Raw genomic sequence first — 15,590 nt, forward strand, 5'->3', positions numbered from 1 at the left:
ATAAATGTAATGCACTATATAAATGGACTGAAGGACAAATGTCACATGACCATCTCAATAGATGTAGAAATGGCATTCGACAAAATCCAACATCCCTTCATGGTAAAAGTCCTACAAGGACTGGGAATAGAAGGAATATATCTCAATATAATAAAAACTATTTATGACAAACCTACAGCCAACATAATAGTAAATGGTGAAAAATTTGAAGCTTTTCCACTAAATTCAGGAAAAAGACGTGTCCACTGTCCCCACTTTTATTTAATACAGTACTAGAAGTCCTAGCTATAGCAACAAGGCAAGATAGACTCATAAAAGGGATACAAATTGAAAAGGAAGAATAAACCCAGGTGCCCATAATTGGATGAATGGATAACCAAGATGTGGTATATCTACATACTTGAATTCTACTCAGCAGTAAGAAAAAAATGACACAATGAAATTTGTAGAAAAATGGTTGAACTTGGAACAAATCATTAGAAGTAAACTCACACAATCACAGAAAGACAACTGTACATGATCTCACTCGTCTGCAGTTCCTGACCTGGATCAGCCCAAGTTGCTGACATACCTGAATGGGATCTCGAGGCTTGGACAATAGGGAGGGTGGGTTTGAGGGAAGGGAAAGAACGTGGGGGGCACAAAACTGAACCCAAATTGAACTGGTACCATAGAATCCTGTATCCTGGAAGTTAGACTAAAATGTGGAACGCTCAAAAGAACCTTGGGGGTATCACCTGAGTCAAAGGGCCCTGGAGAGGGTGAGACAAACCCTGACCTTAAATTTCTCCTGTTCTCTTTCTTCTCTTTTTCTCTTCTTTTCCCTTGGCACTGGCCTGTAATTCCCTTTACCAGGATGTGGTTTACATCCACAATGACCTGTTAATCAGACAGAACTACTAGATCTCCCAAAACAAATAAGACAGACTTCTGTCAGAGCACTTGATTACCCACCAGAGGTTAATGGTAAGACCCTACTGAAGACACCATACGCTTTTGGTACAGACCATGGAGAGACTTGGTTGGAATCTGGAAGACAGCCAGTCCTCAGATAATTAGCCTGCCTAGTGCAGGAAGGTGCTACATGAGCTACCAGGGGAAAGTGGCCAGCATCTGCCCAAGCAACTCAAAATCTAAGCAACTCAGAAGCAAACAGACTGACATGATGCTCACACAAGTGCAATAGTGTCACACCGCCATGGTGGGTAACCAACTGCTCTTGGATTGGCTAACAGATCTGCTCAGTGGAAAGGAAACCATATCTGGAACTGGGTACTAAGTCAGAATCATATCCAGATAGTGAGTGATTCTGCTTTCCATTGTCAAGCTTCCACTAACCTTGGGCTATAAGAGAGTATACACCCTTTAAATTCTCTCAAAATTAATAATGGTTATCCATCTAATCAGTGCTACTTCACTCTTTATTGGAGAATCTGCTTCTCTTTCTCAGCGGAGAGCTGGACCTAAGAAAATAAACGACCCAGCACACTCCACCCTGGCCTCAGCTGAAACCACAGAGGAATTGGGGAAATGAGCAAGAGTGCTACTTTCTTAGTGAATCTGGTATCAGCATAATGGTGAAGGACATAAACACTAAGGATACACAATACCTACCAAACCAGAGATCCAGAGGCTCCTAAGATCTCATCACTGAAGTAGACTTAAAATGCTCCCAGCATGGCTTAGGGAATTTTGTGGAAGAGGAGACAAAAAGATTGTTAGAGCCACAAGTTGGGACACTTTGCACAGAGATATTGTCTCTTCCCCCACCCCCAATACATGACCCTTTATCTCCATGGGGTTGACCTGAATCCGCAATGACAAAGGCCTCTTCAGAAAAGAGGCAGGGAGGAGGGAAAGGATGGTACCAACATGTGTTGTTTATATACAAAATATGTCCATGCCTAACAAAAATAAATAAAAAATAAAAGCTTTCTGGAAAGAATACCAGTAGCCCAGGAATAACAATGAGCATTGACAAACAGGTTCACATCAAATTAAAACACTTCTGCACAGCCAAGGAAACCACAGAGTAAAGAGAAATATTGAAGATGGGAGAAAAGTCTGTGCCAGCTATCCATGAGACTGGGGAAAGATCTAGAATATATTCAGAACTCAAAATCTTAGAACATCAAAATATAACCAAACAATAAATTCCCAAGTGAATTGAGTAGGCAGTTTTCAGGAACTGCAAATCAAAGCTTTGCTGTGATTCTGTCTTGTCCCAGTCAGCTTGGCCGTTGTCAGGAAGTCAGAGTACCTTGATGAGGGTGCATGGGAGTGGGGACCCTCACGCATTGTTGGGGGGTACAGAGGAGTGCAGCCACTGTGGGAAAAACTGTGGTAGTTCCTCAGAGACCTAACAGTAGAACTACTTCATGTTCCCACTGCACCACTTCTGAACATATGCCCAGAGACACCTGCACACCTGCCTTTACTGCAGCAGTAGTCACGACAGCCAAGTCAGGGAATTATCTGGAATACCCATCAATAAATTAATGTATAAAGAAATGATAGTCTGTGTAAACAATGGAGTTTTATCTAGCCATAAAGAACAACAAAGGAAGGAAAATGGATAGAACTGAAGTTAATCATTAAGCAAAGTGACTCACGAGGACAAATACTCCAGATTTTCTCTCATATAAAATTTTAAATGCACATATTTGTGTGTGTGTTAGTTTGAATGTGTGTCTGTCACAGACTCGGGTGTTTTATTAAGGCTTATAACTTGGGACTTCGGTTGCCTGGCTGGAGGAGTGTCACTGGGAGTGGATCCTGGGGTCCACCCCTAAGGTGTGCTTTGGGCAGGAGCAGAATTCTCTCCCAAAGGTATGCAGAGGGGTTAAGCTTTGCCTGGGTCCCTGCTCGCTGCCTGTATGTGCTTGTTGATTTTGGTGTTTGCAGGCTGTCTGGTTGTCTCTGCGTGTCTCTGCAGCTTCTTCCACCACTGATGGAACATCCCCTAGATCTGTCAGCTTGAAATGCACCCTTCCTCCTGGAAACTGTATGGATTTGATGCTCATCCCAGCACCATGAAACTATCTACAACAGTATACCATAACAGTAGAAGGGGTACTATCTGGAAGCAGAATGGATGTTGCAAGTTGGAGGAGGGACAAGAGAGAGAAATGGGAGTGAAGAAGAAAGGACATGGTGTGTTGTATGAAAATGTCATAATGAAACCCATCATGTTGTACAATAAATATATACTAATAAGAATGTTCCATTCACTAACCATCAGAGAAACACAAATCAAAATCACAATGACATACCATCTAACCCCTGTTAAAATGGCTAACATTAGGAACAAAAAAAAATGAATGTTGGCAGTGATTCAGAGAAAGAGAAATCCTTGTACACTGTGTTGAGCATATAAACTCAAGTACAAGCCTTGTTGCAAAACTGTGGAGATTCCTTTAAAAACTACAAACAGAACAAACATGTGATCCAAATATCATTACTGGGTGTATATCCAAAGGAGATGAAATCACACCAAAAAGGTAGCTGCACTCCCATGACACTAGAGTACTGTTCACAAGAGCTGAAATAAGCCATCGATCCAGCCGTCCTGCAGTGGGTAAGCAGATTGAAAAGTGTGCTTCTGTATGCACAATAGAATATTGTTCAGCCATAGAAAGAAGAAAGCCTTGTCATGTGCAGCAACACGGAGATTATTTTGATAGTGTACGGAGGGAAATAAGACGGAAACGGAAGAACACAGTAGTCTCATTTGTGGAGATTAGTATGACATGAAAATGGAATTAAATAAAGGTTCCTAGGGACATAAAGGGCAGAGAAAAGGAGGGATAAAAAGAAGTTTAAAAGCAGGTACCAGGGCACAAAGTGGGGGATTACCTCTGAGTCTCTTTGTAAAGTGACTTTAACTCCAAATAATCTGATACCTTCTAATCAGTGGCTGAAGAGTGTGAGATCTCCAACATATAAACATGGTTCATGTTTGAAGAGCTAGAAATGCTTATTTCTCTAATTTGCTTATTACAATGTATACACATGTGCTGAATTACTATAACATCCCCCCAAATATGTACAAATACTAAGCCTCATCTTCAAATGTAGCAATTGTTCCACAGAAGCCCTAGAGAGTAAAAAAAGAGGAGCAGGTTAAAAGTGAAAAGAAAACATTTTGCTGCAACATGACAAATAAGTCTTTGTAGTCAAATCCATTTAAAAATGAAATGTGATCTTTAAAAGGAGTAGGTAAACAGTTTCTGATGGCAACCAAATATAGATTAGATAACCACTTGAAGGAAATGTACTCGAGTTTCAAAGCATCAATGAGAATTGTTCTTTGAAAGCTGAGAATCTAGTTAGAGACCTTCTGAAGAGCAAAATAAAATTAAATAGTAGCATGATATTATTTTAATCAAGTGCATCAAAAGAATTCTCGAACTGAAGAGATGGCTCAGTGGTTAAAGGTGCTTGTTTGAAAAGCCTGATGATCCAGGTTCAATTCCCCTAGTACCCTTGTAAAACCAGATGCACAAAGTGGCCACATGTATCTGGAGTTTGTGTGCAGTGACAGGAGGCCCTGATGTACACATTTCTCCTCCCTCATATTCTCCCTCTCTCTCTTTCCCCTTGAAAATAATTTTTAAAAGGAAGAATTCTCAACCTATATCTTGAGCTCCCTACTTGAAACAGAAGATGAATCCTATGAAAAATAAAAGGCTGTTCAATGTTTAGCAGTCAAAAAAAGAGAAACAGGGGACTGGGAAAATGGCTAAGCAATTATGGCATTTGCCTGTGAAGCCTAAGGACCTGGGTTCAATTCCCCAGGACCCACATAAGCCAGATGCATAAGGGGGCACATGTGTCTGGAGTTCGTATGCAGTGGCTAGAGGCCCTGGTATGCCCATTTTCTCTTTCTCTCTCATAAATAAATAAATAAAATATTTTTTAAAAGAGAGAGAAAGATGTTTTCTTAGTTTTTTTTTATTCTAGTCAATATATTTCTAGAGTAACATGTTGTTTTCTGAGTTAGAACGTTGTGGGGCTCTAAAGCAGCTGTGTGTCCCCATATTGTTCCCATAATGAGGTGACAGTGATGTGCTTAGCAAGTGAACACAGAGCAAGATGGAGAGAGCACAGATGGGTTGCAACCACAGTGTTGCTTATTGTCATGGAAACTCTTGGGACAGAAAAGCACTCAATGTTCTGGGTTTTGCTGTGGGTGTATTTGACAGACCTCGAGGGAGTTCCTATTCTGTAGCAAGCAGTCTGCTAGGTGCTCATTGAAATCAAATGGAGGAGGCAACTTGAATCAAACAAGGATGTCACTATGAGCTGGGGAGCTCTCCGTGGCCTTCTGAGGAGTAGAAAAGGAATGGGCCTTATCGGAGAGGAAGTAGCAGGGAGAGCTTCCCCAGAATGTGGTGCTTTAGCCAAAATGTGAAGCTGAGGATGAACTCCTGAGATCAAAGGAGGAGACTAGAGTCTAGACAAGGATGCAGAGCATGGCCAAAGGAATGCCCGTGATGTCGGGGGTCATTGCAAGAGCTGAGAGAACGCTGTGGGCGGAGCACAGTGAGTGACGGGAACCAGCTCAGAGCGGGGTTGGAAAAACAACCACCAGTTAGGGAACAAGCTTTAAGGGCTAAGGTAAGGAAGGACGCCAGTCTCTCTCCCAATACAGTGGCTACCCAGTGACACTGCAGATTCTAAACAATCAATGGACATTCAAATCAGGATTTCAGCTATAATGTGGACAGCAGAGGAGAAGCAAAGCCAGAGGACTGAATGTCAGGGTCACCTAAGAACATTCACTACACACAGCATGAGATAAGATGGTTATCAAGATGTTGATGGTAGCAGTCAGTGGATTCAAAAAGTATCCAGGAGGAAAATTGGCCACAGTTTATTGGTTTTGTTTTTGTTTAACTTTTTATTGACAATGTCCATATACATAGGTAGTATCCATAATCACAATCCCCTCCCTTTTTTCCCCCTCTTGAGTCCCCCTCCACTGAATCCCTTCCTTTTTTCCAACTAGTCTCCCTCCTATTTTTTTAATATTTTATTTTTATTTATTTATTTGACAAAGAAAGAGGGAAAGAGAGAGACAGAATGGGTTCTCCAGGGCTTCTAGCCACTGCAAACGAATTCCAGATGTCTGCGCCCCCTTCTGCATCTGGCTAACATGGGTCCTAGGGAGTCGAACCTGGGTCCTTTGGCTTTACAGGCAAACATCTCAACCACTAAGCCACCCCTCCAGCCCATCCCTTCTATTTTGTTGTCATCATTTTTCTCCTCCTCTTACGCAGGCCTTGTGTAGGGAACATCAGCCACTGTGAGGTCATGAAGATCAAGGCCACTTAGTGTCTGGAAGACAGTATTGTAAGCACTCTGCCCCTTCCTCTGGCTCTCATATTCAATTCTTCACCTCTTCTGCAATGTTCCTTGAGCTTTGCAGGGTGTGACAGAGATGTCTCACTTAGTGCTAAACACTCCATGGTCATTTCCTCTCAGCACTTTGGTGAGTTTTGAGTCACCCCAGTGGTCACTGACATCTGAAAAGAGAAGCTTCTCTAGCCAAAATGTAGAATAGCACTAAAATATGGCATGAACACAAGTATTTAGAAGGCAGTTTGGTGAGCATAATATACCCATTTAGCCAGACAACAGTGATAGTTTCTCCCCTAGAGCTTATGACCTCCCAGCCATGGGCTTTTTAAATACTTTATTTGCAAGCAGACAAAGAGTTTATGGATAAGCCAGGGCATCTTGCCACTGCAGGTGAACTCCAGACACATCCACCACTTTGTACATCTGCCTTTAAGTGAATATGGGGAAATCAAACTTGGGCTGTCAGACTTTCCAAGCCTTAAACTGCTAAGCCATCTCTCCAGCTACCGTAGGCTTTTTAATTTGGTTTTCAGTGCCAAGCAGGAGGAATTCCCTCCCACTAGAACCTCACATCCAGTCAAACAGCAGTTGGTTTCCCCATAACAGATATGCCACCATTATGCCAGTTGGTACATTTTGTCTGGCTAGCTGTAGAACTTGCTGTATCCACTTTTGGGTAAGACCATTGATTACGTCTCTCCACACACAGGCTGTATAGCTCTTTCTAGCATCCTGAAAGCTAGTCAGCAGGTGGAGACTTCCAGGTCAGCCCCAGCTTCATTTCACAGTAACATACAGTCCAACTAAATGAAGCCTCCAACAATAGGTTCTTACCATCTAGTCCTGGCAGGAAACCAAGAGCCTCAGCAATCAACTGTAGTGTTCTGGGGACATCAGAAGCCTCCCTAACCAATAACTCACTGGAAAGTACCCCACCCCTGGCATTGAAATTTTCTGGTAACAATCTATGGCTTCTGGATATAACATTACCACCTACAGAAGATACTTCTACCCAAACTCTCTTTTTAACATATATAGTATTAGATAGCAAAGAAGTAGGTTTCCATGTGGCTTATTCATAAAATCTTAAGTTTTAATTAACCTTCCCAGTCCCTCTTCTCCTCCATCCCTTCCTCTGAGCCTGTGTTTTGGGGGTTTTGTGCTTTTGTTTATACTTTTATTTATTTTTTAAAATTTTATTTTTATTTATTTATTTATTTAACAGAGAAAGAGGGGGAGAGAGAGAGAGAATGGGCACACCAGTGCCTCCAGCCACTGCAAAGGAACTCCAGACATGTGTGCTCCTTTGTGCATCTGGCTAACATGGGTCCTGGGGAATTGAACCAGGGTCCTTTGGCTTTGCAGGCAAACACTTCAACCATTAAGCCATTCCCCCAGCCTGCTTTTTATGGGGGGTGGGGGTCAAGGTAGGGTTTCACTCTAGCCCAGGCTGACCTGGAATTCACTATGTATTCTCAGGGTGGCCTCGAATTCATGGCAATCTTCCTACCTCTGCCTTCCAAGTGCTGGGATTAAAGACCTGCACCACCATGCCTGGATCACTTTTTTTTTTTTAGTTAACTTTTATTGACAATTTTAAACATGTATATAATGTATTTTGATCATGATCCCCTGCTTTACCTTCTCTTGTCCCCATCTTCCTTCCCCTGAACCCCTTCTTTTTCCAACTAGTCCCTCTTCTACTTTAGTGTCCTGTTGATTTGCCCTTAACCATTGTCCATGATGGAATGTTGTTGGGCCCACTATTGTGCAGGTCTTGCACAGGTAATGACCATCACTACTAAGGGCATGCCTTTTATGGCCACTTCATGTCCAGAAGACATCATTCCCAAGCACTTTTCTCCCACAATGTCTCTTGAGCCTTGGTGACAAGAATTCTTGAAAGAATCTCAAGAATTTTCCATGTCATAAAATAGAGGTCACTGAACACAGCCAATGGGCTGAGTCCTGCCCACCGCCTATTGTTGTATTTAAATCTTATTTAAATATAGGAGATCAAGTCACAGTCTGTCTTAAGTGAGGATAGTGACTCGCGTCCTGGAGTGGGCTGTCTGACTTAGCTCTGTGCAGACAGCACTCACTATCCACACACAGGCGTGATGAAAACAGGATTTTAAGATCAATCAGGCCACTTGGAAAATGCACAACATAGTTTTGGTTATTCATTTGCAGTGTATTTTATGTGCTGCATTTGAAATGAATCTGTTGTCTTTGCTCTTGAATAAGAGTGTCTGGTGATAGTTCTCAGCATGTACGCATGGGGTCAGGAGCCATCTCCCCATTTCCAGAGAAAAGTGTGGTTGAAGGCCTTCTGGGTCCTCAGGAGTGAGGGAGCCCAGCACTTGCTCATGCTCAGAGAGCAGGCCCAGCTGGAAAGGGTGTTTATCTAGCAAAGGAACCGAAGCTTTTCAGGAGCTGAGTTGAGATTCAGTCCTTAACATAGAGGGATTCTAATTTGAGCTGAGACAACCAAACTGAACATGGCCTTGTACAAGACAAGGTGATCCAGGAAGCACGAACAGATTCCACAGAAAGGCTGAGACTCAGGGTGGGCAGGAGTCTGTGAGGCATAGAGCCCCCACCTCAGAAAATGACCAAGGCCTTAATTTCCCCACAGTGAACACCAATAATCCCACCGAGGAGGACCCTCAGGGACTGAGGGAGAAGGGACATATGACTATAACCTTTATAAAAATAAATATATTACATATACATAATATGATATGTATCATATTATATATGTGTGTGTGTGTGTGTGTATAATATGGAGAGAGAGAGAGAGATGGATATATTCCAGAGTTCAAATGGCTGAGAGAGAAGCCCAAGGAAAGGGCTCAGAACCTAAACCATGAGGAGCATGCAATGCAGGAGGCTGAACTATGTCTCCCTGTCACTAGTGCTTCATGCATGCACAGGGGCAGGCGGGAAGGCATGAGAGAATTGGTTTGAGATTATGTGATGGCTGGGGTGATGTTTCATTGGTTAAAGTGTCTGCTTATTAAGCCTGACTGCTTGGGTTCAAATCCCCAGCACCCATATAACGCCAGATGCATAGAGTGACACAGGTATCTGGAGTTCCTTTGCAGTGTCAGGAGGTGGTATCATGTCCAATACTCATTCTTTCTTTGTCTGCCTCTTTCTCTGGCTCCATTAAATAAAAATATCTTTTAAAAAGTTGAGATGGTGGAACAGCATTAAATATCACAGTTAGGTAGGTAAATACCACCTGAAAAGGGTTTCACATGTAGAAGGGTAGATATCACATATAGAAAGGTAGATATCACATGTAGAAGGGTAGATTTCACATATAGAAGGGTAGATATCACATATAGAAGGGCAGACATCATGCGTAGAGGGGTAGACATCACGTGTAGTGGGGTGGATATCACGTGTAGAAGGGTAGACATCATGTGTAGAGGGGTGGATATCACGTGTAGAAGTGTGGATATCACATGTAGAAGGGTAGACATCACGTGTAGAGGGGTGGATATCACGTGTAGAAGGGTAGACATCATGTGTAGACGGGTGGATATCATGTGTAGAAGGATAGACATCACGCATAGAAGGGTAGACATCACGTTTAGAGGGGTGGACATCACGCATAGAAAGGTAGACATCACGTGTAGAAAGGTAGACATCACGTGTAGAAGGGTAGATATCACGTGTAGAAGGGTAGACATCACGTGTAGAAGGGTAGATATCACGTGTAGAAGGGTAGACATCACGTGTAGAAGGGTAAATGCAGAAGGTACAGCCGCCAGACCATTAACCACTTATCAACAAGTCACAATAAAAGGAGTACTCTTGAATACTGAAGTATTAAGAATATAGCAAGGAATATTTCTGAAGAGGACTCACTCTAGCTCAGTGCTGGAACACTTGAGTAGTGTGCACTATGCCTTAGGTTTAATCCCCATGTTTTAAATATTTTTATTTATTTATTTGCAAGGAGAGAGGGGAAAGAGAGAGAATGGGTGTGCCAGGACCTCCATCCACTGCAAAACGAATTATAGGTGCATGAACTTCCGTGCTGGAGAATTGAACCTAGGTCCTTAGGCTTTGCAGGCCAGTGCCTTAACTGCTGGACCATCTTTCCAGCCCAGTATCCATGAGGAGAGAGGCTGGGGAGATTGCTCAGAAATTGAAGATACTTGTTTGCAAAGCCTAATGTTTTGAGTTTGACTCCCTAATACCCACATAAAGCCAGATGCACAAAGTAGCACATGCATCTGAAGATTTTTTGTACTGGCAAGAGGCCCTGGTATGCCATTCTCTCTTTCTTTCTTTCTCCTTCTTTCTGTCTCTCAAATAAATAAAATATTTTTAAAATCAAGGGGCTGGAGAGATGGCTTAGCAATAAAGACACTTACCTGAGAAGCCTAAGGACCCAGGTTTGAGTCCCCATTACCCACATATAGTCAAATGCACAAGGTGGTGCATGTGTCTGGAGCTTGTATGCAGTGGCTAGAGGCCCTGGTGCACACCCATTCTCTATCTACCTCTTCCTTTCTTTCTTTCTCTCTCTTTCTCTCTCTTTCTCTCTCTTTCTCTCTCAATATTATAAGTAACTTTTTTAAAAAAAGTAAATTCAAAGAGGAGAAAGACTGTCATGGGGCAAGAAAAGTGGTATGATCTGGAGCCACATTTCAAAAGATGTGCTGTGTGGTCCCAGGAGCTGGGACAGTTCTGGGCACAGAAACTAGGGTGGTTCTAGATCCTCTGTCCTCTTGGGAGTGGCATGGCATTTTAACTGTTCTGTAAAGTCCTGCAAGAAAAAGTCCTGTTGGTGCTGAAGAGATGGTTCAAAGGTTAAAGGCTCTTGCTTGAAAAGCTCAATGGCCTGGGTTCAATTCCCCTGTGCCCATGTAAAGCCAGATGCACAAAGTGGCATATGAGTCTGGCATTCATTTGTAGTGGCAGGAGGCCCAGGGGTAACCCACATTCATTCACATTCTCTCTCTCTCTCTCTCTCTCTCTCTCTCTCTCTCTCTCTCTCTCTCTCCCCAAATTAATACTCAATAAAACATTTTTTAAATTTTAATAAAAAATATGATTGAAGGCTGAGGAACTGGATTAGCAGTTGAAGGTGCTTGCTTGCAATGCCTGTGAGCCCAGGCTTCAATTCCCCAGTACCCACAAAAAGCCAGATGCACAAAATGGCAAATGCATCTGCAGCTGGAGTTCATGTGGAGCAGCAAGAGGCCCTGGTGCACCCATGCTCTCACTCTGCCCCTCTCTCCCTCTCTCTCTCTCTCTCTCTCTCTCTCCCGCTCTCTCTCTCTCTCTCTCCCTCTCTTGCAAACAAAAATTATTGAATGCACCAAAGCAGAAATCCAGAAGCTGCTAAGTGCTCAACACTAAAGTAGAATTAAAGCACACCCACCAAGGTTTAGGGAAGTTTGCGGAAGAGGGGCAGAAAGAATGTAAGAGCCATGGGTGGGGGAGGAATACTCAGACACATCCCTGCCCTCAGTGACTGACTGCTGCTCTCACAACTCACAGCCCACAACCCCACGATGAATACCAGCAATCCCGCTAAGGACGTCCCCCCATGGAGTGGGGCCAGGGAGCAGTGAAATGATGGTAGCAACACATGATGTGCCCATACAAAGTTTCTACTTAGTAAAAATACATGAGATAAAAGATAAAGGTCATAATTAAAATTTAAAGTGATTGATGCATTTGACTACATAAAAACAGGAAATTCATGTAGCAAAGAAAAACAACATCATAAGCAAAGACATGACAGAGTGACAGAAGACACACTGATCAAAGGCACAAAAGATATGCACCAACATAGATCCAGATCAGATTCCTGTAGATACATGCACATGCATGTACATATATGAATGTGTCCATTCTTCCTTAAGCGGCTCTAACCATGAGCACACAGTCAGTGCCACTTAAAATGAAAGTAAGGGCAATCAGAGCCACTGTGGGACCACAGTCCTCACGTCCCAGGTTGGGAGGAGTTTCAGAGCTTAGTGAGAGGCATGTGTGCCAGGGGGCGGGGGTGCCCTCCCCCTGTCACTCTCTTGCTTGCTGACAGGGAAGCAGGTGGGCTCCCTTGTAGAGGGGACTTAACTTTTTCCCAGAAATCCCACTTCTAGGCACTTACCCTGAAGATATGCCTCCAGAGTTATACCAAAGAGTATTCACTACAAGTGCTGAAAAGATGCCCAAATGTACAGCATTAGTAAAACAAAGATGGTAAATCCACCTGAATTGCCTGCAGCCTGGGTTTGAGTCCCCAGTGCCCATGTAAAGCTAGATGCAGAAAGTGTTGCATGTATCTGGAGTTTGTTTGCAGGAGGCCTTGGCATACCTATATTCATTCTCTCTTGCTCTCCTCACAAGTAGAAAAGTTTTTAAAACAAGACAAAAACAAGTATGTCCATGTTTTCTTTTACAAAAGGAAACACAGAAAGACGGCACCAGATCTGTGAAGCTCACCACCTTTAAAGAGGTGGATGGGGACAGACAGAAAGCAGGGTTGTCAGGAAGGGTTGGGAGAGTCTGACCACATCTTCCGGCATGCTTGTGGTTTATAGATTGTTAGTGTTTTATGTACTCAGTGGCAATTTCAAATAATACAAATCAAGAAAAATGGAGGGAGCTAAGAAACGTAATACAAGCAGAGGCGATGACTGCTTCACTTGAATACTGTCAGCTCACTGAAGAACCAGGCAGCACTAACTCAAGTAAATTTTTACTAAAGAAAAACTAAGAACTGGAAACCAATAGAGAACTCTAAAAAGTAGTATACAGTAGGTTAAGGTTTTTTTGTTTATTTTGTTGTTGTTTCTCGTTTGTTTTCATGGGTTTTTCTTGTTTATTTTACTTAATAATTTGGGAATCATTTGGGGTGTGTTCTGTAATCCAGAAAATAAGTAACTTCAGTGAGGACGATAGGATCCAGGCATCTTGCTGTCAGAAGAGAATTACAATATGGAAAAGCAAAAATGAATAAGAGTAGGCTGGAGAGATGGTTTAGTGGTTAAAGTGCTTGCCTGCAAATTCAAAGGACCCACGTTTGAGTCCCCAGGACCCACATAAGCCAGACACAGAAGGTGGTACATGCATCTGGAGCTCGTTTGCAGCAGCTGTGCCCATTCCCTCTCTCTCTATCTGCCTCTTTCCCTCTCTGTCACTCATTCTCTTTCTCAAATAAATAAATTAAAATTTTTAAAAATAAATAAAATAAAATAAAAACCTAAGTGTGGTTTGGAGAGATGGCTCAATGTTTAAAGGCGCCTGCTGTTCCAGCAAAGCCTGTCAGACTGTGTGCTCCTGGAGGAGCAATGGCAGGAGGCCCTGGTGTTCTCTCCCTCCCTCCTTCCCTCCCTCCCTCTTTTTCTCTCTCTATTTCTCCCCTTATAAATAAATAAAAAGAAAGAGAAATATAAATGATTAAGTCAGTGCACATAGTGTATAAAAACAGACATTGGAATAGACTTGGCCCATGGGCCACAGCTGACAGCCTATGATTGATTGATGGATTGATTTAGCATAAATGTGATGAAATGATGGAGCTAAGGAACCTGGTTGAATGATATACAGGAGTTCTTTTCGTCTGTGACTTCTCCTTAAACGTGACATCATCTCTTCCTCCTGCGACCCTGTACTGTCATTGCTCCCACTGAGACAACATTCCTTTCTAACTCAAATAAGGACCACCACCTCCAGTCCCTACGCTCCCTAGACCACGGGCAGAAGTTCCCACCAGGGCTGTGTAGTTCAAGGTCAGCAACTGGGGTGTCAGCAGAAGACACAAGCTATTTTCTCATGCTTACCTCTGGTTTTCATCACTCTTAGTGAGAACTGAGGTGATTGGTAATTGGTATGTGGCCTCATGATGTTCTATTATAGGAGAATTTTTTGGTCTGCTACAATTAAATGGACTAAATGAAAGGTGCTTATCAGAAATTGGCCTATTACCTCGAATGTCTGTGACAACTATTTCTGATGTACTTAATGTGTTATTATGAAATTCAATTACACAGCATGCTAACCTTCCTCATTTCTCTAGTCATAATCTAGGGATAGCTTTGAAGGGTGACTTAAACTCTCTTAAGCTATTATAAGAAGGAATTGAGTATTTTTTTACATTAAAGTACTTTTACGCTGGCAGGAAGATTGTTTGCAAAAGGGACCTCACTTGTGAAAACAGTGATCGTTCTGCCATTCATTACTGGTTTAATGCCAATGAAACCAAATCCCTGCCTTGATGACGGTGGTGTAGCTGAACTGACTGGGTAGCAATTCTACTAGATCCGTGTAAAATGGTTTCCATCCACTTAAAACTAAACTCGTAAATGGCATCATTATTTCCTCATGACAGATGAGGCATAAGCAGCCACATTAAGTGACTTGGCCAACTTCTTATGAGGAGACATGGAGCCAGCCTTGGGAGCTGGTGTTCTTAGCGGTTGGTTGGAACTATCTCCCACTATAGACTAAAGGCAGCATGAAATACAGAAATTTAGAAATAAATGGTTTAGTCACAAGAACATAGTCTTGTTTAGAAGAAAAAAGTATACAATACAGGGAGTCAATATATATATGTAAGAAATAGAATTTTTGTTTGTTTGTTTGTTTGAGGTAGGGCCTCACTGTAGTCCAGGCTGACCTGGAATTCACTATGTAGTCACAGGGTGGCTTTGAACTCACAGCAAACCTCCTATCTCTGCCCCCCGAGTACTGGGATTAAAGGCATGAGCCACCACACCTGGGAGAGATGGAATTTTTATTATTTATTTGCAAGTAGAGAGAGAGAAACAGAATGGGCATATCAGGGCCTCCTGCCACCACAGAGGAACACCGAGTGCATGTGCCACTTTGTGCATCTGGCATTATGTGGGTACTAGGTGATTGAACAAGGGTTGTCAGGCTTTGTAAGCAAGTGCCTTTAATCGCAGAGCCATTTCTCTAACCCCCCAAAATAGAATTCTTATTGGAAAACCATTTCCATTCCATCACATGACCTTTTCCACCTAAGAAGTATGAGAGCACGTTTTGGGATGAGAGGCATTTGAAGTGGAGTGTACACCGACCCATGCCTTCTAGAAATCACCAACTTGAACTACACTCACCCAAGTATCTAGAAGAGGGAACAGGAGACTGCAAAAGAGAGGAGAATGGAGGAGGAAAGAAAGGAAAGATGGTTTCATGACATCTCCAAGACAGCTTTCTGCCTAGCTCACATG

The 15,590-nt window shown here is 42.6% G+C and overlaps 1 protein-coding gene across 2 annotated transcripts in view; it reads left to right on the top strand.

Moving 5' to 3' along the window:
* Cfap20dc (CFAP20 domain containing) overlaps positions 1-15,590 on the top strand; it is a 252,383-nt gene that overhangs the window by 217,980 nt on the left and 18,813 nt on the right. The gene's annotated exons all lie outside the window — the stretch shown is intronic.

The sequence above is a fragment of the Jaculus jaculus genome, chromosome 16 (genome assembly GCF_020740685.1).
Source record: "Jaculus jaculus isolate mJacJac1 chromosome 16, mJacJac1.mat.Y.cur, whole genome shotgun sequence".
Taxonomy (NCBI): Eukaryota; Metazoa; Chordata; class Mammalia; order Rodentia; family Dipodidae; genus Jaculus; species Jaculus jaculus.